Here is a 20,864-nt window from a genome sequence, read left to right as displayed (position 1 = left end):
CGAGCTTCACTCCAAGTTCAACCGCAAGCCGCCACATGCATTGGTGAGATGATCACTACTGCCAACCAATACGCCGACGCCGAGGAAGTTGAGGTGCCCTTCAATGAGGATGCGGGCACTCATCGCCCACCTCACCACTATGGTGACAGCCCCGATGACCGACGCCACAATGACTGCCGCTTCGACGACCGCAGTTACCATCGTGACAGCGGCCATGATCGAGTAGAAGGACCCAAGTCTAGCCAAAATTGCCGCCGCCGACCAGACCACATTGTTGCCGTTGTCAGTCAACCTCACGCCAAGCGCAACTACAACGAGCAGTACCAAAAGATCCTTGATAGCCCGTGCCCTCTTCACAAGAACACCAAGCACACGATGAAGAACTGCCTCATCTTGGCTAAGCAGTTTCAGGACAAAAAGCTAGAAGACAACACCAACGATGGAGCCTTAGGCCACCGACCGCCAGGGGGCAACAACAATGCCATCTAGGACCACGACAAGGTGGTTGCCACCATCTTTGGGGGCCTCGCCTCCACCGAAAGTAGAAGAGAACGGAAGCTCGCCGCATGGCAGGTGCTCTCTGTCGCTACGGAAGACGCCACCGCCAACCCCAGTTATCGCCCATGGTCCGAGGTACCCATCAGCTTCAGCAGCGCCGACCAGTGGGTGGACATCCCCTACACAGGGCGTTTCCCCCTCGTCCTCGACGCAACCATCCAGAAGGTGCTTTTTAGAAAGGTGCTCGTTGAAGGGACCGTGACACCTAAGAGGGGGGGGGGGGTGAATTAGGCAACTTAAAAAAACTAACTCAAAACTATGGCCTCTTTTTCTAACCTTAGCAAAACCTATGCAAAAGATAAACTATCTAAATGTGCAACTACGGTTTTGCTAGTGTGTTGCTATCTCTACCGCAAAAGTAGTAAAGTAATCAATGTAAATGCAGAAGCTAAAGAGCAAGGTAGAGATATGCAAACTCCCGTCGACGACTCCGGTATTTTTACCGAGGTATCAAGAAGCGCGCAAGCTTCCCCCTAGTCCTCGTTGGAGCCCCTCGCAAGGAATCCTCGTAAGGGCCAAGCTCCCGGTTGGGTAACTCCATGGATAGCCTCGGGCCTTCCCCACGCACAAGTGGGTCTCTGATGTGCCTCTCGGCAAGCCTCTCTTGGATGCTCCCCGCCGTCTTCACTATCAAGCTTCCGACCGAAATGCCGCGGCCCTTGTTCCCTCCGGTACACGGTGGCGGCCACACCACAAACGCGGTTGGTGTGATCTCGCAAGACTTCAAGCCCCTTCAATGTACAATACTTGTGCTCGCAAGCATGGGGTGGCAAGAGGTATGCAAACCTCACTAAACACTAGGCATAAACCTAGAGCAAGCGCATAAGCGGTGGTCTAATCAACCTAAGCACTTCACAAAGCACTTATGCTAATCACCTAATAAAACACTAAGCACTATGCATGTGGAGATCACTAAAATGATGTATCAACACCCTTGGTATGTTTCCTCAGTTCCACACATCTCAAATGGCCAGTTGGGGGTTGTATTTATAAGCCCCCCTGAGAAAGTAGCCGTTGGGGTCGAATTCCCGCGAAACTGCTACTGACCGGACGCTGAATCGTCCTGACCGGATGCGTCCGGTCGTCCCGACCATTGAGCCGGCAATGTGCTGATCGGACGCTGGCCAGCGTCCGGTCGCCTGCCACAGAACGCGTCCGGTCACAGATATGCCGCTCTGGAACCTTTCTGTACTCGATCGGACGCTGCGTTCCTACGTCCGGTCGGTTGCCGCCAGCGTCTGGTCCTTGTGTCCGGTCGCCTGTCTGCCGAGCCACCGGTCCAGCGTCCGGTCGCGCTTCCAGCGTCCAGTCCAGCGTCCGGTCGCCTCTATGAGCTCATTTCTTCGCGATCTTGTGTACGGCTTGGTTCCTATCTTCATGCTTTGACTTTGCTTGATATCTTGGGTCTTTTCTTGTGCTCCTAAAGTCTTGCTTAAGGTGTTGATCATCGGATCATCACGTCGCCTTTGTCCAAGTCATGTCTTGCACCCTGTTGGACTACAAAACAAACACTTGCAAATTCATTAGTCCTATTTGGTTGTGTTGGTCATCAAACACCAAAATCCAAAGTAAATGGGCCTAAGGTCCATTTTCCTTACAATCTCCCCCTTTTTGGTGATTGATGACAACACGACCAAAGCAAGCAAATAATAAGAATTTGGAAGTTAAAAACTACCTACTTGCTAGGATGCAATGCGAAGGGCAAGGTTATATGATACTAATTGACAGATACCAATTAAAACTTTACTTAAAAGCTTATCTTGCCCTTGCAAATGTCCCCATGTGATATTATGGATTAAGGCCTAGCTTTCTAAAAAAAAATTCTCCCATTACTTATACTAACCCATAATTCACTTTCCTCCCTTTTTTAGACCATTACCACTTGTAGACATCAACTTGATGCTTGCCTTTGGTCCTTCAAATTCTCCCCCTTTGGCATCAAACACCGAAAAGGAAGACATTTGTAGTACAAGGAAGGGTCAAATTTCGTGATTCTTTGTGTAGAGAGTGAAATGGATCACAAAATTTGACTCTCACATTATATAGACTAAGCTCCCCCTAAATATATGCATACATATGGTAGAAAGCAAAGCATATGCATAATTAGCAATTTATTGCACAAGGGAGGTTAATCTATATAATGCATGGAGAAAGCAAATAAATATCAAAGAGAGATCAACATGGTGATATTGGTTTAGAAATACCACATGTGAAAATCAATTTGATTTCTACCAATTGAAGTATAATGCTTTCCTCCGGGGACTCCATTTTCCTTGCAATGAGACCACTACACACAAGATAAGCTTAAAAATGTGTTAGTCTCAAGGCATCCAACTTGCAGATTAAGCTCCCCCTAAATTTGTGCACACAAGTGTTGAATACTTGTAAAATTTGTGCACATTGATTTAAGTATCAAAATACCATTTGAAAGATGATATTTGGGAGAGATTATCTACAATTTGGACTTTGGCACATATTAGATAAATAATTGTAAAACAAGCTATGTGCCATGCTCCTAAACAATTTTAAACCATGTAGGTTTGCTCCAAGGGTTGATCATGAAACCGAGCAAGCCTACCATATGATATACCTATTGAATGCATGACAAAAGATTTAAGCATGTAGATGCAAACATAGGTATGAAAGATAACTAGATGCTTTAAGGGTAAATCAATTGAAAAACAATACCAATTGAAATAAAAACTAATTGAAAGTAATGACATCTAGTTACCTAACATGGGAAGGGGAATTTGGGTCCATAGTATTCACTAACCCACTTGGCAATGACTTTGTCCATCATGATGCACCCCATGAAATGCACCCAAACTTTGCCAAGTCTCCAAATTCCCCGATTTCCAACGGACTCCTCACTTCCCTTTCGGGATCCAAACCTTCTTGGTGCTCTTCATGTTTGAGATGATCTCCTTTGGCACCCAAAAGCGTTTGACCCCATTGTTGGCTTGCTTGTTCACCTTGATGGCCACCACTTTGTCATTTTTCTTCTTCTTCAAGAGATAAGGTGTGGAGGCCTTCTTGTCCACCATGTTGGTGTAGGTGTTGGAGAACTTGCTTGTTTGCTTTTTCTCCTTCTTCTTTGCTCCTCCCCCATTCTTCACCTTGCACTCATAGGACTTGTGACCTTCCTTGTGGCATACGTAACAAACCACGGTTTGTCCTTCATCAAGCTTCTTCACTCCCTTGACGGTGTTATCTTGATGAAGTTGGGTTTACTTCGCCTTGCCTTTCACTTGAGTCAAGTCCTTGGTGAGGCAAGCTACTTCTTGCTTGAGTTGCTCATTTTCCTTTGCAACCTCTTGTGTGTATGTATCTACAACAACTTTCTCAACACAAACTTGGTTGCACAAAGGAGAGTCTAAACATAAATCATTGCAAGAAGTAGAGACATCCTTTTTAATGATAGAACTTTTCTTTTTAGATGCCTTGGTGGGGGTATTTTTGATGGCTTCAAGATTAGCAACTTTAATAGTTAGCTCATCACAATGTTTGCACATGATTTCCAATTTAGCAAGCAAACTTTGATAATCATTTTCTGAGCTAGCTAACTTTTCTTTTAATTTTTCATTTTTCTTTAAAAGTTGCTCATCATTGATTGTGCATGCATTTGTTGTTGCACTAGCCTCAAGTTGCTCAATTTTAGTAGATAGTTCAACATTGAGATTTGCAAAGTTTTCATATTGTACAAGCAAATTTTTGTATGCTTCTTGTGAACTACCTAGCTCTTCTTTTAAATTTTTGAGCTTCTTTTGTTGACTAGTGCAAACTTTAGCATATTTAAGATTTTGTTGCACAATTGTATTATAAGAAGGCAAATCATCATCACTATCGCTCTCACTAGAGGATGAGCTTTCATTACCTCGTGCCATAAGGCACACACGAGAAGAGCTTGATGATGAGTGCTTGCGCCCTTGCCTCTTGTGATAATCTTCTTCACTTGAAGAATCATCCCATGACCTTATTGATGTGAGAGCTTTGTTCTTGCATGCCTTCTTCTTTGCCTTGGGTGTGGGCTTGTTTGGACAAACTTCCACAAAGTGCCCCAACTCGCCGCATCCATAGCATCCTCTCTTTCTTTGCTCGTTTCTTTGATTAGTGAAAACGAGGTCTTGAATTTGGATGGGCACACCCTTGACATTGAGCCTTACGATCATCTTCTCCACCTTTTTGATAAGTTTGATTGATTCTTCATCAAGGTCGGAGGTGGACGAGGAAGATTGATCATCATCACTTGATTCTTGTTCATCATCATCATCATCCTCATCTTCTTTTTCTTCACTTGAGGAGCTTGAGCTTGAGCTTGACTCAACTTTCTTGCCCTTCATCTTTTTCTTTTCGCTACAAGCGAGAGCTTTGCCTTTGCTTGATGAAGATGCTTCTCCTTGACCCATCTTACGTGACATTTCAAATGCCACTAGCTTGCCAATGACAATGCCCGGGGTCATGGTGCTCAAGTTCTCCGTGTTGTGAAGGATGGTGATGATGCTTGCATATTTCTTTTGTGGTAGAATGGAGATGATCTTCCTCACGATGTCCGCATCATCTAGCTTTAATAATCCTATTGAATGGAGCTCATTGATAATTAGATTCAATCGAGAATACATATCACGAACAAGCTCATCATCATTCATAGCAAAGGAATCATAATGTTGCTTAGCTAGACAATGTTTTTGCTCACGGACATTACTTGTGCCATCATGGAGCTCTTGGAGTTTTAACCAAATTTCATGTGCCGTATTTAAGGTGAACACTTGGTTAAACACATCCATGCTAAATGATTCAAACAAGCAATTCTTAGCTCTAGCATTAAAATGCATTTCTTTTTCGTCACTCCTTGTGGGCTTTTCGGGATTCTTAATGGGTTTCATCACGTCACGAGTGACTCTCCATACACCTAAATCAACTGCCTCAAGGTGGCAAGCCATTCTGGCCTTATAGTAGAGGAAGTTAGTGCCATCAAATTGTGGAGGCCTAGTGGTATCCATCCCAACCACTCTACAATAGCGTCGGCTCAACGACGGTTAAGCCAAAGGTCCAAATATGAGCCAACCGGCTCTGATACCAATTGAAGGGACCGTGATGCCTAAGAGGGGGGGGGGGGTGAATTAGGCAACTTCAAAAAATTAACTCAAAACTATGGCCTCTTTTTCTAACCTTAGCAAAACCTATGCAAAAGATAAACTATCTAAATGTGCAACTACGATTTTGCTAGTGTGTTGCTATCTCTACCGCAAAAGTAGTAAAGTAATCAATGTAAATGCGGAAGCTAAAGAGCAAGGTAGAGATATGCAAACTCCCGTCGACGACTCCGGTATTTTTACCGAGGTATCGAGAAGCGCGCAAGCTTTCCCCTAGTCCTCATTGGAGCCCCTCGCAAGGGCCAAGCTCCTGGTCGGGTAACTCCGTGGATAGCCTCGGGCCTTCCCCACACGCAAGTGGGTCTCTGATGTGCCTCTCGGCAAGCCTCTCCCAGATGCTCCCCGCCGTCTTCACTATCAAGCTTCCGGCTAAAACGCCATAGGCCTTGTTCCCTTCGGTACACGGTGGTGGCCACACCACAAACGCGGTTGGTGTGATCTCGCAAGATTTCAAGCCCCTTCGATGTACAACACTTGTGCTCACAAGCACGGGGTGGCAAGATGTATGCAAACCTCACTAAACACTAGGCATAAACCTAGAGCAAGCGCATAAGCGGTGGTCTAATCAACCTAAGCACTTCGCAAAGCACTTATGCTAATCACCTAATAAAACACTAAGCACTATGCATGTGGAGATCACTAAAATGGTGTATCAACACCCTTGGTATGTTTCCTCAGTTCCACACACCTCAAATGGCCGGTTGGGGGTTGTATTTATAAGCCCCCCCGAGAAAGTAGCCGTTGGGGTCGAATTCCCACGAAACTGCTACTGACCGGACGCTGAATCGTCCTGACCAGACACGTTCGGTCGTCCCGATCATTGAGCCGGCAATGTGCTGATCGGACGCTGGCCAGCGTCCGGTCGCCTGCCACCGAACGCGTCCGGTCGCAGATATGCCGCTCTGGAACCTTTCTGTACTCGATCGGACGCTGCGTTCCTACGTCCGGTTGGTTGCCGCCAGCGTCCGATCCTTGCGTCCGGTCGCCTGTCTGTCGAGCCACCGGTCCAGCGTCCGATCGCGCTTCCAGCGTCTAGTTTAGCGTCCGATCGCTTCTACGAGCTCGTTTCTTCACGATCTTGCGTACGGCTTGGTTCCTATCTTCATGCTTGGACTTTGCTTGATATCTTGGGTCTATTCTTGTGCTCCTAAAGTCTTGCTTAAGGTGTTGATCATCGGATCATCACGCCGCCTTCGTCCAAGTCACGTCTTGCACCCTGTTGGACTACAAAACAAACACTTGCAAATTCATTAGTCCTATTTGGTTGTGTTGGTCATCAAACACCAAAATCCAAAGTAAATGGGCCTAGGGTCCATTTTCCTTACACTCATTGACGGTGGGAGCATTCTGAATCTCGTCTTCGCCGAAGCCCTAAAGGAGCCGGGCCTTGGGTTGTCAGATCTCACACTCTTTGACTCCTCCTTTTGGGGTGTGGTACCTGGCAGGGCCTCCAAACCGCTTGGAGAGATCACCCTACCAGTATAGTTTGGCACGGCAGGCAACTACCGCATCGAGTGCCGAACACATCAACTTCTACGTCGCCGACTTCAACACCGACTATCATGCCATACTTGGTTGGCTAGCTCTAGCCAAGTTCATGTCTATACCACACTACACATATCTAGTGATGAAGATGCCTTCTCCTACAGGAGTTCTGGCCCTGTGGGCCAACATCTCCATCTCCTACGCCTACAAGACAGGGAGTCTCGCTCTCGCCGAAGACACCGACCTCTCCATCCAGATGGCCAGCGTGGTCACCGAAGCCAAGATGTTGCCCGCCGATGACATGGAGATCCCAGAGCTGGAGCCTCCCCGTGCCTCCGCCAAGTCCAAGAAAATAAAGGAGGTCGGCCTCAGCCTCGACGACCCCTCCAAGAATGTGAAGATTGGGGCTCACCTTGACCCCAAATAGGAAAGCACGCTCGTCTCCTTCCTACGTGCCAACGCCAACGTGTTTGCTTGGAAACCTGCAGACATGCCAGGGGTACCACGGGAGAATATCGAGCACTCCTTGAATGTCTCGCCGACCGCCAAACTGATCAAGCAGAAACTCCGATGATTCACACCAGACAAGAAGGAGGCTATTAGGGTATAAATAAAATGGCTCTAAGTTGCTAGATTTATAAAAGAAGTGTATCATCTTGAGTGGTTGGCAAACCCTGTTCTCATTCGAAAAAAGAATAAAGAATGGAGAATGTGCGTTGATTACACTGATCTTAACAAGCACTGCCCTAAAGACCCCTTCGGTTTGCCTTGGATAGACGAGGTTGTAGACTCCACCGTCGGCTGTGAACTGTTCTCCTTCCTTGGCTGTTACTCCGGCTATCACCAGATATCCCTCTAGGAAGTAGATCATATCAAGACATCGTTCATCACACCCTTTGGTGCATATTGCTACACCACCATGTCCTTTGGACTCAAGAACACCGGGGTGACCTATCAAAGGGCCATCTAGATGTGCCTCGATCAACAGATCGGCTGCAACGTCGAAGCTTACATCGATGATGTGGTCGTCAAGTCTAGGACTACCGACAATCTTATTGCCGACCTCAAAGAAACGTTCGCCAACCTAAAAAAGTACCGATGGAAGTTGAACCCTTCAAAGTGGATCTTTGGAGTTCCATCCGGAATACTGCTGGGCTACATCGTCAGCGCCCGTGGTATCGAACCCAACCCTGACAAGGTCTCCGCCATCACCAACATGAAATGGCCAACATGCGCCAAGGATATATAGAAGCTTATAGGCTGCATGGCTGCTTTAAGCCGCTTTATATCATGCCTCGATGAAAAAGGGCTACCGTTCTTCAAACTCCTCAAGGCCTCTGAGCGTTTTCCTAGTCGGAGGAGGCATATACGGCTTTCGAGCAGCTCAAGTTGTTTCTAACAAAGCCTCCGATCATGAAGGCACCACGGCCAGACAAAACTCTCTTGATCTACATTGCTGCTACTTCTCGCGTCGTCAGCACAGCCATCGTGGTCAAACACGAGGAGGCTGGGCACGCCTATAAGGTGCAACGTACGGTATACTTCATCAGTGAGGTCCTTAACGAGCCCAAAACTCGTTATCCTTAGGTCCAAAAGCTGCTATACGCCATCCTGATTACATCACGTAAGCTCCGCCACTACTTCGAGTATTATAGGATCGCTATGGTCACCGAGTTCCCTCTGGGGGACATCATCCATAACAAAGAGGCCAATGCCTGTATCATCAAGGGGGCTATTGAGCTCGGCACTTACTCCATTGAATTCAGAAGCAGGCCTACGATCAAGTCTCAAGCGCTTGCTGATTTCATCGCTGAGTGGACCGAGATCCAAGAGCCCATCGTCGCCACCTGCCCCGAGCACTAGGTGATGTACTTCAACGACGCCCTTAACATCAATGGTGTTGGTGCGGGCATTCTGTTCATTATGCCAACCAAGGATAAGCTCCGATACGTTCTCTAGATACACTTTTTGGCCTCGAACAACACCGCCAAATATGAAGCATGTCTCCATGGACTCCGTATAGCTATTGAGCTCAACGTCAAATGCCTCATGGTATACGGGGACTCCGCGCTAGTCATCAACCAGCTTAACAAAGACTGGTCTTGCTCCAGCAAGAAGATGGATGTATATTGCGCCGAAATTAGGAAGCTTGAAGGAAAATTCTATTGCATCGAGTACCACCATGTGGTACGCGACCAGAATCAGCTCACCGACCATTTATCCAAGTTGGGCTCTTCTCGCACCGTGATCCTGCTGGGGGTCTTCATTCAAGATCTCCTAGCGCCATCCATTAAAGAAGATAAGGAAGTTCAGCCCGCCGAGCAGCTGGTACTAGCGGTACCTTCGCCAGTCGCTGATTGGAGGGAACAATTCATCAAGTACCTCACCAGCATCGACATACCCGCCGATAAGACTAAAACCGAACGCCTAATCCATTGAAGCAAACATTACATGCTGGTGGACGGCAACTTGATGAGGAAAAGTGCCAAGAAAGGGATTCTACAAAAATGCATCACCCAAGATGATGGAGTGAAGTTACTTCTCGAAATTCACGCTGGTTCCTATGGGAACCACGCGGCTTCAAGAACACTGATCGGTAAAGCTTTCTGAGCTGGTTTTTACTAGCCCACGGCCATCTCCGATGCAGAAGACCTCGTCTGACATTGTGAAGGATGCCAATTTTTCGCCAAGCAAATACACGTGCCGGCACAAGAGCTACAGACCATTCCAGCTTCCTGGCCCTTTGCATGCTAGGGACTGGACATGATTGGCCCTTTTAAGCTAGCGCCAGGTGGCTTCCCGTACGTATACGTTGCCATTGATAAGTTCTCCAAATGGATTGAGTATAAACCGCTCGTCTCAGCTACTGCAAAGAAAGCAGTCGAGCTCTTTGAAGATATCATCCACAGATTCAGTCTCTCGAACAGCATCATCACCGACCTCGAAACTACGTTTACTGGACATCACTTTTGGGATTTCTACGAAGACCGTTGCATCTCCATCAAATATGTCTCCGTTGCTCATCCTAGAGCCAACGACCAGGTCGAACGAGTGAACGACATGATCCTTGATGCCCTCAAAAAGAGACTATATCAGAAAGAAGAAAAACACTCGGGCAGATGGATCAAGGAGCTACCAGCTATAGTCTAGGGACTGCATACTCAAGCTAGTCGCAGCACCAGTGTGTCTCCATACTTCTTGGTCTATGGCTCGGAAGCCATACTACCAGCGAACATTGCCTTCCGAGCACCTAGGGTAGAAAACTATGATGAAGGGTAGGCCATAGTTGTTCGGACGAAGGACGTCGATAGGGCCAAGGAAGAACACCTAATCACCTGTGTCCGCACAGCCAAATATCTGGAAGGCTTGCGGAGGTACTACAACCGCAACGTCAAAGGTCGTTCATTTGCTATCGGCGACCTCGTTCTCCACAGAAAACAAAAAAAGAAGGGATGCACAAGCTCTCCTCCCCTTAGGAAGGGCCTTACGTCGTCAAAGAGGTCACCCGACTAGGGTCTTATCGCCTATGTGACTTAGAAGGAATCGATGTTCCCAACTCATGGCACATCGAGCACCTCATATGTTTCTATCCTTGAAACACCCCAGATATGTACTCTCCACTTTATGATGAACAAAGTTTTGGTCTCCATAAATTGTCTCCACTTTTTCTCCATTATGATTTAATCTCCACTTATGGTCGTCGAGCTCCATGCTACTCCATAGCGAACTCCAATACAAAATCGCCATAACTGCGGCGACCACGTTTCTCCAAATCTCCAACGTTATCGCCGAACGGTTTTCTCCAAATCGCCGAATGATTTCTCCAAATCGCCGAACGATTTCTCCAAATCGCCGGCACATTTTTGCCAAAAATCATCGAATAAGTTTTTTCCAAATCGCCGAACACATCTTCTCCAAATTGCCAACGTATTTCGCCACAAGTTTTCTCCAAATCACTGAACATGTCTTCTCCAAATCGCCAACGTATTTCGCCACACGTTTTCTCCAAAGCGCCGAACACGTCTTCTCCAAATCGCCAACGTATTTCGCCACATGTTTTCTCCAAACCGCCGAACACTTTGCTCCAAATCTCCAAGATTTTTTGCCCATCAGCGAGCAACATACTTTATTTTCTGTTCTCTTCGGAGAAGACCTAGTCTCCGATCTCTCCCTACACGTGCCACGGGCTCTGCGCTCTACGTTATGGGTGGTCGGCTATGGTTCCTTGGTCATGCCTATTCCTCCTACATGTCCACGGGCTCCTCGCTCGACGTTATGGACTATGGGCTGGCCAAGGCTGAGAGCTCAGCACAAAACTAATTGCTCGGACGCCGCTTATACTATATATATCTCCAAGTTATTTCGATAACCGCCGAGCAGCACACGTTCTGCTCTTTTCTCTGTGGAGAAGACCTAGTCTTTGATCCCTCCCTACATGTGCCATAGGCTCCACGCTCTGCGTTATGGGTGGTCGGCTGCGGTTCCTTGGTCATGCCTGTTCCTGCTACACGTGCACGGGCTCCGCGCTTGATTATTTAGACTATGGGCTAGCCGAGGCCATGGGGGTCAGTAGGGAATCAACTGCTTGGACGCTACTTGTACTATGTATAATTGCATTATGGTTAAAACTATGAAGATTTTTTCGCCAAAATATAAGCTAATTGCATACACATGCACCTTATAACATTTATCATATACATAAGTGTTTTTTGCGCTTTCGCGCGTTCTAACTACCCCAACCAGATGTTATAGATGTTACCCTCCGAGCAGATCACCGAGATTCACCATCGCCATCTATCTCACCAAACAGGTCAATGTCGTCGGCCAGCTCTTTCGCCACGTCCTCCACCTTGTCCTCCAGCTGCTGAATCTCCGCCTCGCCCATCCTTTGGTGAATCTAGCCCCTATCGCCTGAAGGTCAGTGGCTGGATAGTGGGACCGAACCACAGCAAGGGTGTGGGTAGCGGCGGAAACAACGGCGTCATGGCTAAAGCTCTTGAAGCTCTCCCATGCCGCCTTGCACCTTTCGATAACGATGTCCGGGCGCAGCGGCCTACCATCGGGCTGAGGAACCACCTCTGTGTTGATGCAGTCGAGCACTGGTTTGATGCTGGCAACTACGGCATCAAACTAGTCCCTCTGGGTCCGGGCATCCTGCTCCAGCACATCGAACTGTGCCTTGACCCTCTGATGATAGTCTGCAAGCATTACAAAGTTCCATCAAGCAAGGAAATTACTACAGCAGTAACCCCGACTAGGGAGTACTCACCGTTTAGCTCTTCGACCAGTTTGTTCGCTTGCCCTGTCTCCTTCACCTTCTCCTCTCGAAGTTGTTCGAGGACCTGGCGTAGCTGGCTGAGCTCCATCTTGCTCAACAAGCACAACAGTCATCACCAAAAATAAGCATATCCAACTATGCAAAGTGCTTTCGTCGATCACACGTACCTTTCTTCTGCTCGGAGATTTTCTACAGCTGCTCCAACTGCTTGGAAGTGTCCTTCAGTTGTGTGGAGGCAGTGGCCACCTGCTCAGACTTGCTCCGTAGCTGTTCAGACGTAGCTGCTAGCTGCTTAGACAGGACCCCCCTCTGGTGTTCTAGGTCCCGCGCGTAGGACTCAGCGAGGTCTCACACGCGCCGGGCCCTCTAGGTATTTCTCTTCAAGAGGTTCATTGCATCCTTGAGTTTTTGGTTCTCATCAGCAAGGGGCTCCATCCTCTTTATCAACTGGTGCCGGTGTTCCGCAGTCCGAGTTATCCCCTAAAAATGCACGGTGACAATGATGGAATTCGATCTCCAACGTCAAAGATGAGTACTCAGGATTTAGTACTAACCTCGATTTGTTTTATTACTCCGCACGAGGGTAGATTTCAATCTTCTCGTCTCCTTGGGGGTGTCCTTCTCTTCGACAATTACCACTTCATCACTGTGCTTGTGGAGGATTCGGACAGATTGGATTTGAGGTTCGGCATGAACGATCTCTTCCACTTCGTCCTGCTCCGCTGCAGCTGGAGGCACCACTGGGGGGCTCTATGGCCAGACAGCGTGACCGACCATGCCCTGCGACGCCTCAAGCGGTGCCGTTAGCTCCTCAGACGCCACTAGATTCACCGACCTAGATTCTAGTGCATCGCCGTCAACTCTAGCTTCTGCTCCTGAGGGTCTAGTTGTACCTGCCATTGCTTTGGGTATTGTCAATGACCCGCCCCCCGGTGCCGACCTCTCGCCATCACCAAGTCCACCCCCACTGGTGGTTGACTCTTCTGCCAGCTGCCGAGCACTCAGGGATTCCGATACGGGAACCGTCGGTGCTGCCTCCGCTCCAGGATCAGCCCAAGGCTACTCGTTAGTGTGGGTGGATGGGTCCGAACCCTTCGTATGCCTTGCACTACATCAGATCATTTCATCAAAGCTCCAAAAAAGCTAAGATAAGACAGCAAAGTAAATCCAACATAAGGATACTTATCGTTTGTTCTGCCAGTAAATTTTTTTGATCAGCGATGCTCGCCCGAGCCCCCAGAAGGGGCTGTGGGGTCGACTCCCATGCACTGGGGTAGAGGTCTTGCCTCTTCCACAGTCGGCCTCTGCTATGCCTGCTGCTCCGGGACTTCCCCCGCCCGTCGCTCTAGGTTTACCTCCGCCTGTTGCTCTGGGACTCCCATCGCCCGCCCAGCGGGGACTTCTGTCGTCTGCTGCGTGGGGATTTTCTTTGCCTGATGCTCGGGGAATCCACTTGCCCACTGCTTGGGGACTTCTTCATTTCCCCTTGATTGCTCCTCCACGCGTGTGCTTCGCGAAGGTGCCTGTGTGCTCGGAGAAGGAGCAATTGGAGTTTCGTCGTCATCAGACCACTCGATCACCATGGTCCTTCACGTTCGAGTGGTCTAGTCACCTTCAAGCGAGATGCCACCCAATTTGAGGGGAGTGGCAGTCGCTGTCTTTCAATTCTTCTAGGCCGGCTCGTCTACCGCTGCCCTCTTTCCCTAGACTTTCTCTAACACTGGGGGCAAACTCTCCGTCTGACCAACATCGGTGCCTCCAGACTCTGAGGAGGCACTAGCAGCATCTTCCTTAGGCCGAGCCGGTGGCCGGGCATCTACCCCCCTCAGCCAATCACCCCTAGGCACGCCAGAGAAATACACCGTTGTTTCCTATGAATGGATCTTTGCATAAGTGAATCAGTTCACTGCTCGGCAATGCTTCAGGGTTAAAAGTATCGGGAATAAAAAATCGAGATGATTACCTGAGGAGGCGGATATGTGCAATTGAAGGCCCTCGTTTGCTTTGGCCAGATGAATGAAATGTTGGGATTGAACAGCTCTATGACCCGCTCTAGGACATTCTTCTTTGTCAGCCGCTTCATCCTCTCCCGGGTCCCGTCGTCATCACCTCTGTAGTCAAAGCCTGGGTGGGCCCTCTCCTTGCATGGCTGGACGCGGCGCACTATGAAGCTTGTTGCCACTAGTTTGCCTCTAATTTCCACGCCTTTAATCAGGTCGAGGAGCTCTCTCACTTATTCCATGTCAGTACTATGCAGTTTCTCTGACTAGCTCCTCTGGTTCTTCAGGATATGGTGGACATCGTAGCGGATTGCAGGGTGACTCTGTTTCATGTAGAACCACTTGGAATTCCACCCTTTTAGAGAAGTGTTCAGCGGTACATTAATGTACTCACTGGCCATTCCATCCCAGAGCTGTAGATATACGCCATCGACCACCTTAGAACCACCGCCGCCTTTCTTCTTCAACTAGAATAGGTGTCTAAAGAGGTTGAAGTGCGGTAGAACCCCCAGAAATGTCTCACAGAAATGGATAAAGATCGAGATGTGTAATATGGTGTTGGGGTGGAGATTGCATAGACTACTCACTCAAAACTCCAGCAGATCTCGCAAGAACGGATGAACAGGGAACCCCAACTCACGCCAGAAATAATCCTCAAAGACTACAGCTTCATCAGTGTTGGGCATCGAGAAGGGCTCACCGCTGGCTGGCCACCATCCGGCGGTGACGTGGTCAGGAAGCACGCCCGCCTCCACCAATCTCTCGAGCTCCGCTTCCCCCATGCGCGATGGCACCCACTCTTCGTCACGACTGGCTCCTACTCCTGCTTTCTTTGGGCTCGCCTTCTTCAGGTTCACAGCTCTCCTCTTCGGCACCATCTCTTAGATCTGGATGGGGACTGGCATCGGGAGCATGCATGGATTCGAATCTAGAAATGTGAGGACTGAGGATGAAGACGGGATGACAAAGTGGCAAAGGTATGAACGTGGGCTGCGGCGGTGCTGTTATAAAGCACTTTTCCCATCCTTTCGCATTCGAGGGTTTTTAGGAAACCATTCCCGTGATTTGTGCCCCTCCAAATTCTCCGACGTGGCTTAATGGGCCATAGCCTGGGCTTTCACGCAATCGCAGCCCATGTCACTCATTTATCGCCGCCGATTGGTTATTACTTGCCGAATAATCGCTGACTTCTCCGCCATTTATTGAGGCTCAAAAACAGTTACTGTACAACCATTACTCTAGTTTTCTCTCCACGGTTGGGTTTTTCAGATATGTCTGTAAATGACTCGAGGACTGGCTGCCTGCTCGGCTGGTCTTTTACTATTCTTCTACTTTGGACCCTGACACCACATGACTACGTCATCTACTTTTAGGCTCGGGGACTAAGTGGGCACACTTCACCTTGCGATGAATGTTCTCTCTCTCATTTTAGGGCTACGCTCGAGGATAGGCTACCTGCTCGGCTGGTCTTTTACTATTCTTCTACTTTGGACCCTGGCACCACATGACTACGTCATCTACTGTTAGGCTCGGGGACTAAGTGGGCACACTTCACCTCGCGGTGAATGTGCTTGCTTTATTCTGGAAGACTCCACGTCTCTTGAAGTTGAAGAAGACTATCTCCTTTTCTCGTGGTCGGACTCTAAGTGGGCACACTTGTTCCACTACGAAGAAATTTTTGATTCTAAAGTTGAGCTCCTTACACCTTTATGGCAAGCCGTGCTTGGGTTATGCTGCTCAGCTATGGTTTGTGCTGCTTGGTTACAATATGCGCTGCTCGGCAACTGCTAACAACTGCTTGGTAACTCTTCAATGTGGTCGGACCATGAGTTTCGACTGCTCGGCTTCGTTCGCACCTGCTCGGACAAGCTCAAGATGGTGTTCACTATGGGTACAAGGCGCTCGAGGACTAGCTATGGGGGGTACGACCCCAGATACCCGTGGTAGACCACATGGGCTATGCCCTTAGGGGTGGCCCAGCCCACAAGACAAAGCCTTGCGGGGCACAACTCTAGTCGGTGGCTTCCGCAAGACATCTGGATGATATCCTGAAGATACTATGAGATTTGTTAGGATATGTATGATCCCAAGATTCTTGTAATTAGTTATTACTTTCTAGTTATCTCTTAGATCTAACCGACTTGTAACCCTGCTCCCCGGACTATATAAGGCGGACAGGGACCCCTCCAAACGCACGCAATATCATACGATAGCTAATACAAACTAACAGACCACAGGAGTAGGGTATTATATCATACTGATGGCCTGAACCTATCTAACTCATGTGTCTCTATTGCCTTCTTGTTCTTGATCTCTCGCTCCTCTGCCGATCAATCTACCTTCGTGGGAAACACCTCGAAGAACTACCGATGATACTCTGTCGACAACCGGCGAGGCGGTAAGGGTGCAAGCGAGGCATGCAGGGTGTAGTGGAGGTGGAGGTGAAGCTCATGGGGCAGTTGGCTAGGCGTGGGATGGTGCGGTTGTAGGTTGCCCTTAGCCATGGCCGAACTCAGCCTTAATGGCATGGTAGCGGGAAAACTACAAAATTGGAGCTTGACAGTGCCTCCATCACGGCTTGGTAGGGTCAGATAGCAAGTAGGTGTGATGACTGAACTGTAGACATGCTGAATTGAGGTGAGGTGATCCCTCACTGGCTAACCACGTGGGCGTGGCTCCGACGGTAGCAGCGGAGAGGGAGAAAGAAAGACATGATGGGGCGACGGGGGGGTTTGGCATTGCTTTGGCTCTGCGGGACGCGAGCGACGCGATGTGAACGTACTCGCGTAGGCGCTATAGACAACATGCGCGTCCTCGACTGGCCATGGCCCGCGCAGCCGTAGTGCCATAAATGGCAAGCGACGGTGAGCTCGGGCACGTGCGCGCGACATCAAACTAGGCTAGCGGCGAGGAGCGGGCACAACAGACAGACATGAGCTCAACGGATAGGATAGTAGCCACAGCGACTGCGGCGTGGCATGAGGCAGTGGTGGTGTGTCAGCGCACGGAGAAGGGTAGTGCCACCCCGTAGTGTGAGCAGCAGCAGCGATGGCTCCACGTAGTCGAGCCAAGGCGGCCAAGACAGGGCAGCCGTGGCCGGCCAAGCGCGGCAACGTGCGTGCATGCGCAGAGCGCCCGACACGGTGGCGACATGTCCTCGAGGCATGGTGACTGCGCTCACATGGCGAACTCCCGTGAGAACATGTCATGCATAAATTTTAAAGCTCTCACCACGACAAAATGGTTGCCCCTAAACTTAAACAGTCTTCACTACACTCCAGATAGTATATAAGACTACCAATTCGAGCTTTAACACTACATCAGTCCTAAACCCTATTCCTCAAAATAAATTGCTAAACTTAGCAATGTCCAGCTGTCCACAACCTTGTAAATTCTTCTAAGTTTTTTAGCTGAACTTAATTTCAAGTTTCATTTCTAGGCCATTAGAAATATTAGCTGGCAAGGTTATTTTTTAACAACAAGTATTTCATTGTTATCTACAAAGTTTGTACTTCTAACCTTATTAAAGTTCCGTATATACATTCTATAGTATTTTCGTTCAATAAAAATTTGCGAACATACTTACTTGATAATTTCATAAGTCGCGAACAACGATCTTTCGTTTTAAGTTTTTATGGTTTGTTTAAATTACACTGCTTCACTTGTTCATATTATCACATGCAATAACATTTAAACATGATGCTTATGACAGGTTTTAGTAAATGATTTATGGTGTAACACCGAGGGTGTTACACCGAGGGTGTTACAACTCTCCCCCTTTAAATAAAATCTCGTCCCAAGATTTCCTATGCCTAGTGTGGAAAAAAGAGAGATAAGAATAAATTTTGATTTAAAATGATTACCTCGATGAACTAGCAAGAAGATGGGGATAATGCTTTGAGATATAGCTTTCTAGCTCCTAAGTTGCTTCGTCCTCCGAATGATTTTGCCACTGAACTTTATAGAACTTCACCACCTTGTTTCTAGTCACTCTTTCTTTCTCATCTAAGATCTTGACGGGATGCTCAATATAAGACAAGTCAGGCTGGAGGGGAAGTCCTTCAATTTCCACAGCTTCATCGGAAACTCAAAAACATTTCTTCAACTAAGAAACATGGAAAACATTGTGGACTGCTGACAAAATACCACGGAGTTGGAGGCGATAAGCAACAGGACCACATTGCTCCAAAACCTTATAAGGACCAATATAGAGAGGGGCTAGCTTTCCACGAACACCAAAGCGATGCACCCCTCTCATGGGAGATACCTTGATATACACATGATCTCCAACTGCAAATTGCAAAGGCCTTCTTCGCTTGTCAGCATAAGTTTTCTGTCGACTCCGAGTTGCCTTCAAATAGCTCTAAATAATACTAACTTGCTCTTGAGCCTCTTTGATAAAATCAGGTCCAAAATATCCACGGTCACCCACTTCAACCCAGTTAAGCGGGGTTCTACATTTCTTTCCATATAGAGCTTTCAAAAGGTGCCATATGAATGCTTTCTTGATAGCTATTGTTGTAAGAAAACTCAGCTAAGTTCAAGCATTCGTCCCACTTCTCAGGGAAAGAGATGACACAAGCTCTCAACATATCTTCAAGCACCTAACTTACCTTTTCTGTTTGCCCATCCGTCTACGGATGATAAGCTGAACTTTAGAGGAGATGAGTACAAAGACATTTATGGAGCTGCTCCCAGAATCAGGAGATAAAGTCTGACCCTCTATCAAAGACGATAGTAAGAGGAACTCCATGTAGGGTCACAATCCGGTCTAAATATAACTTGGCATATTTCTTGGCTGAATATCTGGTATCCACCGGAAGAAAATGAGCGGACTTAGTGAGGCATCCACAATGACCCAAATAGATTCGTAGTCCTTGGAAGTACGAGGTAAACCCATAATAAAATCCATGGAAATATCCTCCCATTTCCAAACAGAAATAGGCAAGGGCTGTAAAAATCCAGGCGTACGCATGTGGTCCGCCTTAACTCTTCCACAAGTATCATTCCACGATGTACTGGGTGATATCCTACTTCATATTTGACCACCAATATAAGTGGCACAAATCATGGTACATCTTGTTACTGCCAGGATGAATGGACAACTTGGAATTATGAGCTTCCTCCAAAATCTTTCTTCTAAGCTCCTCATTTGACGGAACCACCAATCTGTTCTTGAACTTCACTACCTCTTGGTCATCAATACTAAAATGGGGACCACGCCCTTCGTCAATCAACTTCTTTATGTGAGGAATTTCTGAAGTATCTTGCTTTTGCTCACTAATAATTTGCTCAAGTAATTTCGAGACTAGAGCAATGTGAGCTAGCACCTCCGCATGGTTGAGAGACAAGGCTACTTCTTCTGTCTGGTGTGACTTTTGACTCAAAGCATCAGCTACCACATTAGCTTTTCTAGGATGGTAATGAACCTCCAAATTATAATTCTTGATTAATTCCAACCATCTCCTTTGACTCATATTTAACTCGGACTGAGTGAAAATATATTAGAGGCTCTTGTGATCGATAAAAATATGAACTTTGTTTCCCGACAAATAATGCCTCTAAATTTTTAGAGCGTGCACCACAACAGCTAGCTCTAAATCATGGGTGGGATAATTCACCTCGTGCCTTTTTAGCTAACATGAAGCATAAGCTATCACACGCCCATCCTGCATAAGCACACATCCCAACCCCATCTTCGAGGCATCACAATATACATCAAAAGGTTTGTCAATATCTGGTTGGGCTAGAACAGGAGCAGTGGTATGAAAATGCTTCAGAGATCAGAAAACTTCCTCACAAGCTGGACTCCATACAAACTTGGCGTCTTTCTGGAGCAACTTGGGCATAGGTTGGGCTATCTTGGAGAAATCAGAAATGAAACGCCGATAATACCCAATAAGACCAAGGAACCGACGGATCTGATGCACTGACTTTGGAGACTTCCAATTTAACACATCTTGTACCTTGCTTGGATCCACCGTGATGCCTTCGGGAGTCAACATATGTCCCAAAAACTACACTCGATCCAACCAAAACTCACATTTGCTGAATTTGGCATACAGCTTGTGTTCCCTCAATCGAGTCAACACTATCCAGAGATGTTGGGCATGCTCTTCTTTGTTCTTGGAGTAGATCAAAATATCATCAATAAACACCACTACAAACTTGTCCAACTCTAGCACGAAGACTGAATTCATGAGATACATGAAGAATGCAGGAGCATTGGTGAGGCCAAAAGATATGACTAGGTATTCATACAACCCATACCTAGTAGAGAAAGTTGTCTTTGGTACATCCCGGGGTCTGATCTTAATTTGATGACAACCTAAATGAAGGTCAATCTTGGAAAACACCTTTGCACCAGCCAACTGATCGAACAAAGTATCA

Source organism: Miscanthus floridulus, chromosome 7 (genome assembly GCF_019320115.1).
Source record: "Miscanthus floridulus cultivar M001 chromosome 7, ASM1932011v1, whole genome shotgun sequence".
Lineage (NCBI taxonomy): Eukaryota > Viridiplantae > Streptophyta > Magnoliopsida > Poales > Poaceae > Miscanthus > Miscanthus floridulus.
Note: the sequence above shows the minus strand (reverse complement) of the source record.